The sequence below is a fragment of the Equus asinus genome, chromosome 12 (genome assembly GCF_041296235.1).
Source record: "Equus asinus isolate D_3611 breed Donkey chromosome 12, EquAss-T2T_v2, whole genome shotgun sequence".
Lineage (NCBI taxonomy): Eukaryota > Metazoa > Chordata > Mammalia > Perissodactyla > Equidae > Equus > Equus asinus.
In genome coordinates this window covers 33574125-33589570 of record NC_091801.1, presented here as the reverse complement: position 1 = coordinate 33589570, position 15446 = coordinate 33574125, and positions in this window count along the sequence as shown.

Sequence of the window (15446 nt, the reverse complement as noted above, 5' to 3'; positions counted from 1 at the left end):
CAATAGAAATGCCATTCAAGAATAGGCACTAGATTACATATTTAATTTAAGTGAATTACATTCGCTCTTAGCAGATCCATTTATTCAATTTGATTTTATTTGTTGTTCCTTTCCACTAGCTTTGAGCTATGTGTTGCCAGTTTTCACAGAAGCTCTCTAGTTGATTATTTGAACAGGCAGTAAAATATAGTGCCAGTAAAGTACACATTCTTTTAAGAAACACAAATTCTAAGAAAAAGGCTTTGTATAGTTATCCCTCAAGTTTGTAAGTTTTGGGCCATCATAAGCTAATAGCTCCATGCTTCAAGCCTATTCTAAAGTATTGATCAGTTCCAGGAAGTGATGGTTGTTTTTAAAGCTCTTTCATATGTTTTCATTTATCAATTCTTTGGCTCAATCGACAGGGAAAAACAACAATCAAAATTTATAACAAAAAAAGAAAACTAACCAATAAAATTATTTCCATGTCCCTTTATGACCACGGAACATTAAAACATTTATTGAATTCTTCCTTACTCTAGGAAATTATTGTTTGGTTCATTATTTTCCCAAAATGTTAATCACCCAGCCCATTCTGTGTCATGAATATTTCCCTTAATGCCTAGGAAGTGTCTTGTTCTTAAGCCTAGTTGAAGTTTATGCATCCTAATATCTTGCTCAGTAGTTTAGCTATTCTTAAATTGAAAATCAATTATAAGAAAAGATAACTATTTATACAGAAATTTTGAGAACTCCTCCAGATATCGTTCTAAGTCTCAAGTAATAAAAAGAGAAATAAAATTGAATTTTTACCAACATTAAATATACACATAGATCAATAATTATAATAAGTTTGTAAAAGAAAGGCTGTGAAAGTAATTCAAAGAGGTGCTATTAGAACCAGGATGGAGTAGGTAAGCCAAAGAGGAAGCCATCTGGAAAGCTTCTAAGGTCTCCTGTGCAAATGGGGAGATAGCGAGGTGAATAGGGTTGACGGAGATTAAGAAACTCATTTCAAGGAGAAGGCACAGAGTTTGGGGTTGGGGGAGAGTGAAGTTAAGTGTTTCCATAAATGCTTCTAATAATGTATGTTATTATTATTATTATCATCATCATCAAGGAATGGAGATGAGTAACAGAGTCCTGAGTGGCTCTTATGGACAGGGAGCACTGTGGTCAGATGAGGGTTACAGGTTGTTTACTCCTCAACAGTTGGAGGGAGGAAGTTAAGTCAAAGCAGGGAGACTAGTGAGTCTGTTGCAAATTTCCTGACAAAGGATTTGAAAGAATTAAACCTGAGCAGTGAAGGTAAAGTTTTAGAATTTAGGAGGTAGAATCAGAAAGACTTGAGAGTGTTTTGTTCAGATATTAATTATGGAGGGTGTGTGTGTGTGTGAGAAGGACCTCCAGTTTCCTGAGATTGGACATAAAGAAAGAAGACATTTGAGGAGGCTGTGGATCATGCAAGAGGAGATGTCCAAAAATCCTGTGGATATAAAATCTGAGGGCCATGCCTAGGAGTATAGATGTGGGAGTCATCACCATGTTGTCATTTATTAAAATGCAAAGTTTCAATGAAATTGTTGAGAGAGAGCCGAATCTATAACCCTACAGGGGGAATACAGTTTCCAATATCTTACACCTAAAAGTTAGACTTTCCCTTACATGCAATGTCATTCAGCCAAAGCATTTAGAAATAAACTTAACAGTTTTATAGAGGTAACCATTTATTTAGTGAAAAACTTTGTCATTATTGTTCAAAAACTTCAATTAGATTCTTCACATTTTAATACAAGGTCAATAATCAAATTTACACTCAGTACATTTGCCAATTACAGTGAGTATTAAACATTTGCAAATTTAGCTATTGTAGCTCCTTAAAAATCAAGAGACAGAAAACTTTTCCCTTTGGGGGAACTGTTAAACTTTTTTAAGTGCTTCAAGTAGCACCCCATGGGGATAGTTATTAGATTACCATAAAAACATTCTACATGAAAGACTGTAATTTTCTTGGTAGTTAGAAAAAAATGGCATGTGTGACAAATATTTCTCTTGCCATGGTACGTAGAGTGATTTTATTTTACTCATGACAGTAACCTATGTAATAATAACAGGCTGATAGAGCATTAATTCTGAAGTTTGTGTTTTTGAAAAATTTTATGTTAGGATGAACTTTAGTAATTTATATCTTTTCCTGAATTGAATCTGCATTAAGGAAAGCTATTGTCACAGCAAGCACCTGTATTTAGTGATGTGGGTGATTATGGTAAATTATTTGGGAAATTTCTTTGTCGTTATTTGTCACATAATTTTTCTGTAATTAATTCCCTAATCTGTTGAAGGCTTGGTTAATGATTTCTATTATGTTTTGGTAATTAAATTGCTACACAACTTTGAAGAAAGACAATTGATGTTCCCTTCAGATTTATATCAGTGTTTCACATAATAATTTAGAATTTTATTATGTATTGTAAACACTTATTAGACATGTAGTGTCTCCTTAGTAGTATGTCTCCATTATTGTTCCATTATAGAGATGAGAGAACTGAAGTGCACCAGTAATATGGGACAAAGTTTTTATTGAAGCCCAGTTTTCCTTTAGTCACCTAGGATTTTTCTATGCACACAGATTCCATTTAAGTCTGCTATCCTGGGGGCCTGAGCTATGCTATCCATTGTGCTTTCTTATATAAAGCCAAAAACCCAAGCACTACTCCCTTTCCTCAAAAAAGACATTCTGATTGATAAATTTTGAGCAAGATGGTGGGATAGGAAGTCCCAGACCTTGTTTCCCGTTAGAGACACTGACTTAATGACAATATACAGTCCAAAAAGCCTTTATGAGAACTCCAGAAACAATTTAGGAAGTTGCAGTACACCAGGCAAGCACAAAACCAAGAATAATTGCACTGAAATATGCTTTTTAAAAACACCACTGTATTTCACCATAATAGCCCCTCGTCCAAGCTGGCGCAGGTCAGTAGGATCAGCAGAAAACACCCATCTTATGTCTTCTCCTTTGGGAGGGAAGAACACTGAAACATACACACAATGTTCTGGTTTTTTAGAGGGCTACTTGAGGGACTGGTTTCTGCCTCACCTGACTCAGAGTGCTCACTGAGAACCAGCATATTTTTAATGGCTAGGGGCCACCAAGAACAAAGGAGAGCTCAGTGGCTTGTTTCAGCACCAGAGCACCTATAGTACTGCAGAAAGACACCAGGAAGAGCAAGAGATTAGGAGCTTTTAAAAAAAAAAGACAGCAAAACTAGCAAACCTTTCTAATTGGGAAATTTCATGCACAAGCTCAGAGAAGACACATTCTAAGAAAATATTTGAAAGGTCCCCAGAATCTCTAGTCAATCTGATTCATGAAGGTCTTCTTCCGTACAGAGACAGTCTTTAAAAACTAGGAAGGGTGGTGTTTTTCAAAGGCACAAATCTTAGCAAAATATAACAAGAAACAAGAAGAGACAAGGAAATATGGCCAATCAAAGAAACAAAATAAATCTTCAGAAAATGACCCCAAAGAAATGGAGATTTATGAATTACCTGATAAAGAATTCAAAATAGCTGCCTTAAACAATCTCAACGAACTATAAGAGAACACAGACAGAAAACTAAATTAAATCAGAAAAATGACACGCAAACAATGAAAATATCAATGAAGAGATGGAAAATATAAAAGAGAACCAAACTGAAATCCCAGAATTGAAGAATACAATCACTAAATTGAAAAATTTACCAGAGAGGTTCAACATCAGATGTGATGAAGCATAAGAATGAATCAGTTAACTCAGACAAGCCACTCAGTGGAATAAAAATAAAAATGAAAGAAGAGTAAGGAAAGTCAAAGGTACTTATGGGACAGAAAAAAGAGGATCAACATATATGTTAGGAGAGTCTCAGAATGAGAAGAGACAGAGAGCTTATTTGAAGAACAAATGGCTGAAAATTTCTCAAATCTGAGGAAGAAAATGGGGATTAAAATTTAAGAAGCTTAAAAATTCCAATACGATGAGCTCAAAGAGACCCACACTGAAACACATTATAATCAAACTGTCTGTGATGGACTGAATATTTGTGTCCCACCAAAAATTTCATATGTTGAAAACCTATCCCCAGTGTGATGATATTAGGAAGAGGAGGCTTTGAGAGCTAATTCAGATTAGACAAAGTCATGTGGGTGGAGCCCTCATGAATGGGATTAGTGTCCTTCTTATAAGAGTCACATGAGAGCTTACTTACCCTCTCTGCTCTCTGCCATGTGAGGATACAACAAAAAAATTGGCAGTTTCCAACCTGGAAGAAGACCCTCACCAGAATCCAATCATGCTGGTACCCAGAACTCAGACTTCCAGCCTCCAGAACTGAGAGAAATGTTTCTTTTTTTTTTTTTTAGGCCACTCAGTCTATTGTACTTTGTTATAGTGGCTCAAACTGACTAAGACACAATCAAAAGTCTAAGCCAAAGAGAACATTTTGAAAGCAGAGATAGAAAAGTGACCATCACATACAAAGGAGCTTTCATAACATTATCAGCAGAACTGCTACAGGCCAGAAGAGGGTGAGATGATAAATTCAGTGCTGAAACTTAAAAAAAAACTGCTGCCAACCAAGAATACTATATCCAGCAAAACTGTCCTTCAATAATGAAAGAGAAAGAAAAACTTTTTCAGGTAAACAAAAGCTGAAAGAGTTCATTACTATGACTGCCTAATAGGAACTGCTAAAGTGAATCCTTCAAGTTGAAATAAAAGGACACTAGACAGTATCATGGAAGCATACAAAAATATAAAGCTCTCTAATAAAGGTAAACATATAGACAAATAAAGAATTCTGTAATATAGTAATGGTGGTGCATGAATTATTTTTAATATTGGTATGGAATGTAAAATATAAAAGCATAAAAATAAGTGTAATTATAAAACCATGTTAATAAATAGAAAATATTTTAAAAGATAACATTAATAACGTAAGTGGGGAAAGGGAAGATGTAAGTTGCAGTGGTTTTGTATGTAACTGAAGTTAAGTTGTTATCAGTTTAAAACAAATTTTTGTAACTATAGGATGTTTTATATAATCCCCACAGTAACCACAAAAAGATAACTATAGAAGACACAGAAAAGAAAATGAGAAAGGAATTGAAGCATACCACTACAAAAACTCATGAAATCCAGAGGAAAACAACAAGAGAGGAAAAGAGTGTCAAAATAATTACAACACATACGGAAAACAATTAACACAGTAGCAATAGTAAGACATTCCCTGTCAGTACTTATTATAAATCTAAATAAATTAAGCTCGTGAATCAAAATATATAGAGTGACTGAATGGATAAAAAACAATCCAACTATGTGCTGTTTACAAGAGACTCTCTTTAGATGTAAAGACACACATATGCTGAAAGTGAAAGGATGGGAAAAGATATTCCATGCAAATGGTAACCAAAATAGAATAGGATTGGCCATACTTATATCAGACAAAATAAACTTAAAGTTGAAACTGTCAGAAAAGACAAAGAACAGGGGTCGGCCTGGTGGTGCAGCAGTTAAGTTCACACGTTCTGCTTCTTGGCAGCCCGGGGTTCACTGGTTCGGATCCTGGGTGCGGACATGGCACTGCTTGACATGCCACGCTGTGGTAGGCGTCACACATATAAACTAGAGGAAGATGGGCATGGATGTTAGCTCAAGCAAGGCTTCCTCAGCAAAAGAAAAAAAAAAAAAAAGAGGAGGACTGGCAGTAGTTAGCTCAGGGCTAATCTTCCTCAAAAATAAAATAAAAAATAAACCTATTAAAAAAAAGACAAAGAACATACTATATAATTATAAAAGTGTCAATTCCTCAAGAAAATATAATGATTGCAATATGCATTCACCTAACAGCACAGCACCCAAATATATGAAGCAAACATTGAAAGAATTGAAGGGATAAATGGATAGTAATATGCTAAGAATAGGAGATTTCCATATTCCACTTTCAACAATGGAGACAACAGCCAGACAGAAGATCAACAAGGAAAGAGAAGACTTAAACAACGCTATAGACCAATTGGACCTAATAGAGATATACAGAACAATCCACCCAATAACAGCAGCCTACACATTCTTCTCAAGTGTACATGGAACATTCTCCAGGATAGATCACATATTAGGTAACACACAAGTCTCAAGACATTTAACAAAATAAATTGTTATTACCACTGGTATCTATTCTGACCATAATAGAATAAAACTAGAAAAGAATAAGAGAAGAAAAATTGAAAAATTCACAAATATATGGAAATTAAACAACACACACTTGAACAACCAATAGGTCCAAAAAGAAATCAGAAGAGAAACTTAAAACTTCCTTGAGACAAATAAAAATGACAACATATCGTACCAGAATTCATGGGATGCTGCCAAAGCAGAGGTATGAAGGAAGTTTATAGCAGTAAACACTTACATTAAAAAGACACATCTCAAAGCAACAATCTAACCTTAAACCTCAAGAAAATAAAAACGGAAGAATATACTAAGCTGAAAGTTATTGAAGGGAAGGAAATAAGATTAGACCAGAAATAAATGAAACAGAGAATAAAAAACAAACAAAAACATCTATGAAACAAAGCATCAGTTTCCTGAAAAGACCAATAAAATTGACAAACCCTTAGGTAGACTAAGAAAAAATGAAAAGAAACAAATAACTAAATTAAGAAATGAAAGTGAAGACTTTGCAACTGTCATAAAAATAAAAAGGATCACGAGAGACTACTATGCATGGTTATATGCCAACAAATTGGATAACCTAGAAGAAATGAATAAATTCCTAGAAACAAACAACCTACCAACTGAATAATGAAGAAATAGAAAATCTAAGCAAACTGAAAATAAGGAAGGAGATTTAATCAGTAACCAAAAACCTCACAATAAAGAATAGGCCAAGATCAGATGGCCTGCAGAATTCTACCAAACATTTTAATAATTAACACCAATCATTCTCAAATCATTCCAACAAATTGGTCAGAAACGAAAACTTTCAAATTCATTTTATGAGGCCAGATTACACTGAGACCAAAACTAGACAGATACTAGAAGAAAACTACAGACCAATATGTCTGATGAATATTCATGCAGAAACTTCAACAATATATCAATGAACGGAATTCAGTGGCACATCAAAAGGATTATACACCATCACCAAGTGTGATTTATTCCTGGAATGCAAAGATGTTTCAACATATGAAAATTGATCAATATATGTCACAAAATGAAGGACAAAAAGCACATAGTCATCTCATTGATGTAGAGAAAGCATTTGACAGAATTCAATGTCTTCCATGATAAAATACTCAACAAACTAGGATTAAGTCATTTATCAAAAGCCAAAAGCTAACATCGTATTTAATTGGGAAAACTGAAAGCTTTTTCTGAAGACTAAAAGGATGCCCCCTCTCTTCACTTCTATTCAACGTGGTACTGAAAATCCTAGCTGGAGCAATCAGGCAAGAAAGAAAAAGAAATATAAGGCACTAAAATAGAAAATGAAGTAATAAAATACTCTCTGTTCACACATGACGTGATCTCATATGTAGACAATCATAAAGATCACACACACACACACACATAAACTGTGAAAACCAGAAAGAAAATTCAGCAATGTTGTGGGATACAAATCAACACACAGAAATCAGTTGTGTTTCTGTACAATGAACATTCTATAAAGAACTGAAAACCATAAAAAACTGCTGAAAGAAATAAAACACAAATAAGTGGAATAACATCCTGTGTTTATGGATTAGAAGACTTATTATTCTTAAAATGTCAGTACTACCCAAAGCAATCTATAGATTCAATGCAATCCCTAACCATATCTCAGAGAAATTGTTTTGCAGAAATACAAAAAAGATCCTATAATTCACATGGAATCTCAAAAGACCCTAAATAGCCAAAACAATCTTAAGACAGAAAAACAAAACTGGTGGCTACACATTTCCTGATTTCAAAACATATTACAACTAATACTTGACGAGAGCCAAGAATAATCAATGGAGAAAGGAGAGTCACTTCAAAAATGGTGCTAGACCCTTATCTTACACAACTCATAAAAATTAACTTGAAATAAATTAAAAATTTAAATGTAAGGCCTGAAACCATAATACTCCCAGAAGAAAGCATAGGAGAAAAGCTCCTTGACATGGGTCTTGGCAATGAATTTTTTAATATGACACTAAGAGCACAAGCAACAAAATCAAACAAATGAGACCACATCAAATTAAAAAGCTTCCGCACAGCAAAAGATATGATCAACAAAATGAAAAGAACCTAAAGAATGGAAGGAAATATTTGTAAATCATATATCTGATAAGGGGTTAATATCCAAAATGTAAGGAACCCGTACAACTTGATAGCAAAAAAAATACAAATAACTTTATTTAAAAATAGGCAAAGAACCTGAATAAATATTTTTCCAAAGAAGATATTCATTTAGCCAATAGGTACATGAAAAGATACTCAATATCACTAATCATCAGGGAAATGTAAATCGAAACCACAATGAGATATCACCTCACACCTGTTAGAATGCCCGTCATCAGAAAGAAAAGAAAGCAAATGCTGGTGAAGATATGGAGAAAGAGGAAATTTGTGCACCGTTGGTGGGATTGTATATTGTTACTGCCACTATGGAAAACATTATGGAGGTTCCTCAAAAAATTAAAAATAGAACTACCATATCATCTAGCAATTCTACTTCTGGGAATTTATCTTAAGGAAATAAAATCCCTATGTCAAAGAAATTTCAGCACCTCCACGTTCATTTACAGCATATTCACAATAGCCAAGATAGCCAAGACATGGACAATCTAAGTGAATAGGTAAAGAAAATGCAGTACACACACACACACACGCATGCACAGAGGAATACCATTCAGTCATAAAAAAGAAGAAAATACTTGTCATTTGCAACAGCGTGACTGAAACTTGATGGCATTATGCTAAGTAAAACAAGTCGGATAGAGAAAGACAAATGCCATATGCTCTCACTTACTTGTGAACTCTAAACAAAACAAAACTCACAGAAAAAGAGATCAGATTTGTGGTTATCAGAGGCCAGGTGTCGGGGCTGGGGGAAATGAATGAAAGTGGTTAAAAGGTATAGACTTCAATTATAAGATAAATAAGTACTGGGGATATAACGTGCATCATGATGACTATAGTTAACACTGCTGTATGGTACATTTGAATGTTGCTAAGAGAGCAAATCCTAAAAGATCTCATCACAAGGAAAAAAGCATTTTTTTCTTGTTTTATATCTACATGAGGTGATGAATGCCAATGAAATTTATGGTGGTAATCATTTCACAATGTACGTAAGTCAAGTAGTTATACAGTGCTGTATGTCAGTAAAACTGAAAGGAAAAATAGTGATATAGTGCAATAAAAAAATAACTATTACAAAGCTATATTAATCAAAAGAGTATGGTAATGGCATAAAGACAAACACATAGCCTGATGGAACAGAATATAGAGAGCCCAGAATGGTCTTTGACAAGGGTGCTAAGGTTACAGAATGGATAATCTTTTCAATAAATGATGTGGGTAAAACTGGATATCCACATGCAAAGCAATGAAGTTGGACCCTAAATATATGCAGAAAATAACTCAAAATGTATTAAAGGCTGAGAGGTAAGGCTTGAAACTATAAAACTCCTAGAAAAAAATTTAAAATCTTTATGACATTAAATTTGGCAATAATTTCTTGGATATGACATAAAAGACACAGGAAAAAAAATAGAAAAATGGGATTATATAAAACTTAAAATTTCTGTGCAGCAAAGGAAATAATCAGGAGAGTAAAAAGGCAACCTACTGAATGGGAGAAAAATATTTGAAGCCATATACCTCAACCCATATAAAGTGGGTTAATATCTAGAATATATAGAGAACTCCTACAATCCTACAACAAATAAACAAATAACCCTATTAAAAATGGTTAAATTTTTGAATAGACATTTCTGTTGAATAGACATTTCTTCAAGGAATATATACACATAGTCAACAAGCTTACATAAATATGCTCAAAATCACTAATAATCAGGGTAATAGAAGTCAAAACCACAATGAGATATCACTTGAAATATGTTAAGATGGCCACTAACAAAATAATAAAAAAGTCTTGGCTAGGATGTGATGAAAATGGAATCCTTGTGAACTGTTGATGGGAATGTAAAATGCCGCGTGCGTTTTCTGCTATTGAAAAAATATAAGGGTTCCTCAAGCAATTAAAAATAGAATTACTGTATGATCCAGCAATTCCACGTCTGGATATGTATCAAAAAAAATTGATTGGTTGTAGGGGACAAGTGACCATCCCTCCACCTTTGTAAAGGTACAGCTAACATAACCCCTCATGAAGAGTGATCATGATGGGTATTGGTTGTGTCAGTCAGGTGTGTCTGTGTCTTTAATATTTAAGATCTCCAAGAGATATTTTCACACCTATGTTCACTGCAACATTATTACAAACAGTCAGGATATGGAAACAACCTAAGTGTCCATCGATGGATGAATTGATAAGGAAAATGTGATATGTATATACAATGGAATATTGTGCAGCCTTAAAACCAAAAGAAATTCTATCATACGCTACAACATGGATGAATCTTGAGGACATTATGCTAAGTGAAATAAGCCAGTCACAAGGAGATAAATATTGCATGATCATATTTATATGAAGCATCTAAAGTAATAAACTCTTAGAAATAGAAAGTAGAATGGAGGTGGCCTGGGGATGGAGGAGAGTGGCAAACAAGAGTTTTAGTTTTGCAAGATGAAAAAGTTCTAGAAATCCGTTGGACAACAATGTGCATATATAGTTAACACTACTATACTATACACTTAAAAAAGGTTAAGATGGTAGGTTTATGTTATGTGTTTTTCAACACAATATGAAAAAAGAAAACTACTCAATTATTTCAGTTTCACTTATATGTTCTTTTGGATTATTAAATATGACTCTTGACAGGTAAATAGTATCATGCTTATAAAGTTACGCTTATTAAGTTACGCTTTGATAGAAGATGCTTATAAATTATGTGGTTTCTCTGATAAAGTCATGATAATGCATATTCTTGATACCTTCCTGAAATCACTCAGCTAAGGGACTAAATTTTTCTTTATGAATACCAAATACTTAAAATAACAGTAAAGGCAAGTGGTAACATTTTTTAACATTTACTTAGCGCCACTTAATAAAGTGCTTTATGTATATTTTTCCCATTTAGTCATTGGAGCAATATTTATTTCTCCAACAAGGTGAACCGTTCTAACTTCACACCAACACATAGAAAGTTCCTGCTCAGAGTAAAGCATGTGGCAGCAGGTCGTGATCCACATCACATGAAATTCTTTCTGCTTACAATGTCCTTCCAATCATAACACCACTAGAAGACTTCTTCTTACTTAGAAATCACTTTTTAAATTAAAATATATTTTATCCCTTTCAGCATAATTAATGTTACACCCTCTGCATACCCATATATTGTTTTTATATCTTTGTTAGGACAAATCTCATTGTATGAGCCTGAGAGCTGCTTATGGGCAGGGGTGAGGTCCTATTTATCCGCAAATCTCTAACACATGAGCAATAGACAGTAGAACATAATATTACCATCATTAATGTTTTCATTATGGATGTATATATTGCATGAACAATGGTTCACATTTTGTAATGGGTTTAGATGAAGCAAGGCATAGCCATAAATGATGAAATAATAAAACACACAGTATTAAAGACACAGACACATGTAACTGATACAGCCAACGCCCATCATGATGACTCTTCATGAGGGATTATGCTAATTGTACCTTTCAAAAGGTGGTGGGATGGTCACTAGTCCCCCACAAACAAACCAATAGTTTTGATTTTATGTGTTTTTTCAAATTTTTCTGTGTATTTGCATAATAAATGTCGAATATATATAAATGTGTGTATGCAAATATGTATGTTTTAGAAATAGTCTCATGCTATAGGTACTGTTCTGTAACTTTTTGTTCCTATCAAAAGATCCTGATGAACTAAACATATAGCCCATAGCCTGAACTATTTTTAATGGCTGCTGTGTCCACAGTATGCATAAACCTGCCTGTATGACGTCTCCTACTGATAAGCATTTGGTTTCTAGGCATCCCTTCTGGGGTTAAACATTAGCCCTGAGTTCCTCCTTTCCAACTTTATTTTTACGCTATTACCTTACGCCCAGTGACACTTTTCTCTCTCCACATGTGCCTGGACATCTCTTTATTCCCATGCTTCAGCTCTCATCCTATGCTGGTGACTCCAGATTTGTCTTCAGTGGGACATCTCCTTGTTCTACAGTGGAATAGTTAAACCCTACTTCCTAGGCATGACCCTTAATGGCCCACAGACACTACCAGCAACATAAAGACCAGCTTCTAGTATCATCAGAGCAAAGTAGTAACAATAAAAATTTTTTGGAAAAAATAAAAGAGGAAAGGGGATATTAGTTGGCCAGAAGAGGAAGGTAAGAGATCTGGAGATGAAAATAAGAGGTTTCAATTAGAGGAAATCAGCATTAGTAAACGTGCTAGAAAGATATGCAATTGATATAGCTTGGAGATGGTGGATGATCATTTTTTCTAGCTTGCAGTATCAGTATAGAGGAATAGTATGATGTAAGGTTGGAGAAGTACAAATCATTTATTCCCAGATTTCTAACTACACACTGCCTATCCAAAGTACAATACTACCCAGCTATCTTCTATTTTATATCTAAGATGAATATGAATGCAATTTATTATGTACTTTTGCTTGGGTGTGATCAGCACAGACTCGGGGCCATAGACACTCTTTGGCTTGTTGACCTTAAACACATAGGTAGGTAGTTATTTCTCCAGCAAAAATGGGTTTATTTAGGATCAGCAAAGAACTGCAATTTGAGGTCTGCAACCACGGTGAGCCACGTGCAAGCCCTGAGCAGCAAGTGAAGGAGAAACTCTTTTACAGAGGGGAAGGAGTAGTTGGGGGGACTATAGTAAACAAAGAGTCCACTGGAATAATTGAGAGTTCCAGGTGTAGTAGCTTTCATTGGCTGAGTTTTGACAGTTTCTCACGGGCTGAGAAGTGTTTTTTCTACCTGTTGGGCTCTGCTATCATTGTAGAATGTGAGAAAGCTCCCATTTCTGGCCTCCCAACTCCAATTTAACAAGGTTTCTGTTTATTAATTTTCACATTTTCCCTGTTTGATGGAGATCTTTTTCTAAAAGCATTGCTGATCAAGAGTCAGGTTTTTCTGGTTTCAGCAGCCTCTTGTCCCTTGATAGCAGCAAAGACTTTTCCTGGGCGTTGTGTCACATGTTGGAGAGATTTCAAACGAATCAGGTTGAAGCGCCAAACGAGTACTCACAGACAAACTAGACCTTAACTGGAAAAGGACAAAGCCTTAAAATAGATTTTGAATAAAACCTGGAGAGCCTCAAACACAAAGCAGACAAAAGCTCAGATCCAGGAGAAAGACTTACCCTCTAACTCCAGGGTTGGCAAGTAAAACAGTGAGCTCAGTGGGCTCTTTTGCAGGTACTGCACCTGCTTGCTCACTAAACTCAAAGTCATCGGGGATCTTCTCTGGATCCCTGTACAAGCCACTAAAATATTGACTTTAAGCAAATAGGCAGCTGGTTATTTCTCCAACAAGAATGGGTTTATTTGGGATCAGCCAAGAACTGCCATTTGAGGTGTGCAACCATGGTGAGTCACATGCAAGTCATGAGCAGCAGGAGGAGGAGAAACTCTTTTATAGAGGAAAAGAGTAAGCTGGGAGGGCTATTATAAACAAAAAGTCCATTGGAGGAATTGAGAGTTTCATGTGGAGTGGCTTTAACTGGATAAGTTGTGACAGTCTGTCTTTAGCTGAGAAGTGTTTTGTCTACCTGTTGGGATCTGCTATCGCCATAGAATGTGAGAGCTCCACTTTTTGACTTCCCAACCCCAATTTACTGAGGGTTCTGTTTATTAATTTTCACAGGTTCAAATCACGGTTATACAGCTAATTGGCTATATGGTTTTGAGGAATTACTTATTGTGGCTGAACCTCAATTTCTTCAGCCATAAAAGAATGAAAAATACTCTCTTATAATGGTTACTGTGAAAATGAAATGAAATAAATTGTGTAAAACTTCTAGGACTATAGCATGTATTAGATACGCAATAAATGTTATCTGTCCATGTTTCTTTTAAAACTTTGTAAACCTAGGAGGGATTATGGATAAGCCTTTATTTAATCCCCTGAATTACCTTAGATCTGCACCTATAATATGATTCAGAAAAGCAGTACAGAAAATATTAACACACTGAGAAGTTCATTATAAAATTGTTGGTGAGGTCTTGCATCTGTTTGCTTAAGTCATGATTCTTGAAAATTTTTAGCAATTATTAAAAGAACAAGTGATCCATTTATTTGGATACCTGAGTGAAACATGGGTGGATATCAAAAGTGTGGTTAATAACAATCTAGCAGCATACAAAGTGAGATATTTTGTTTTCTCTCTCTCCTAAAGTTTCTGTGTAAGTCTAAGATATATTGCACTAGTTACATTGTGTTATGATATTGAGTATAGTAAGTGTAAAGGTACAGCCAAAAATAGAGCAGAATATAGTTGCTGAGCTCTATAATATTTGGGAATAAATGTTGTAGATTACGGTTATTTTTTGTTTGTTTGTTTAACTGTTTATCCAAAATATTTTGCTCCAAACGTGTACTTATCCTTTCCTTCCTTTTTCTTTTCAGGTCTTACATTCAAGTCGTTAATCCATTTCGAGTTCATTTTTGTGTATGGTGTAAGATAGTGGTCTACTTTTATTCTTTGGGATGCAGCTGTCCAGTTTTCCCAACACCATTTATTAAAGAGATTTTCGTTTCTCCATTGTACATTCTTTGCTCCTTTGTCAAACATTAACTGTCCATAGATGTGTGGGTTTATTTCTGGGCTACCAGTTATGTTACACTGATCTGACTGTCTGTTTTTGTGCCAGTACCATGCTTTTTTGATTACTATAAATTACTACTACTATATGTATTGTAGTATATTTTGAAATTAGGGAGTGTGATACCTCCAGCTTTGTTCTTCCTTCTCAGGTTTGTTTTGGGTATTTGAGGTCTTTTGTTGTTCCAAATAAATTTTAGGATTCTTTATTCTATTCTCATGAGAAATGTCATTGGGATTTTGATAGAAATTTCATTGAATTTGTAGAATATGTATATTTTTAGCTGTGTTAATTCTTCCATTTCATGAGTGCAGAATATCTTTCCATTTCTTTGTCTTCTTCAGTTTCTTTCAACAGTGCCTTATAATCTTATAATTTTCAGTGTATAGCTCAATCATCTCCTTGGTTAAATTTATTCCTAGATATTGTATCCATTTTGTTGAATTTGTAAATAGAATTGTATTCTTGATTTCTCTTTC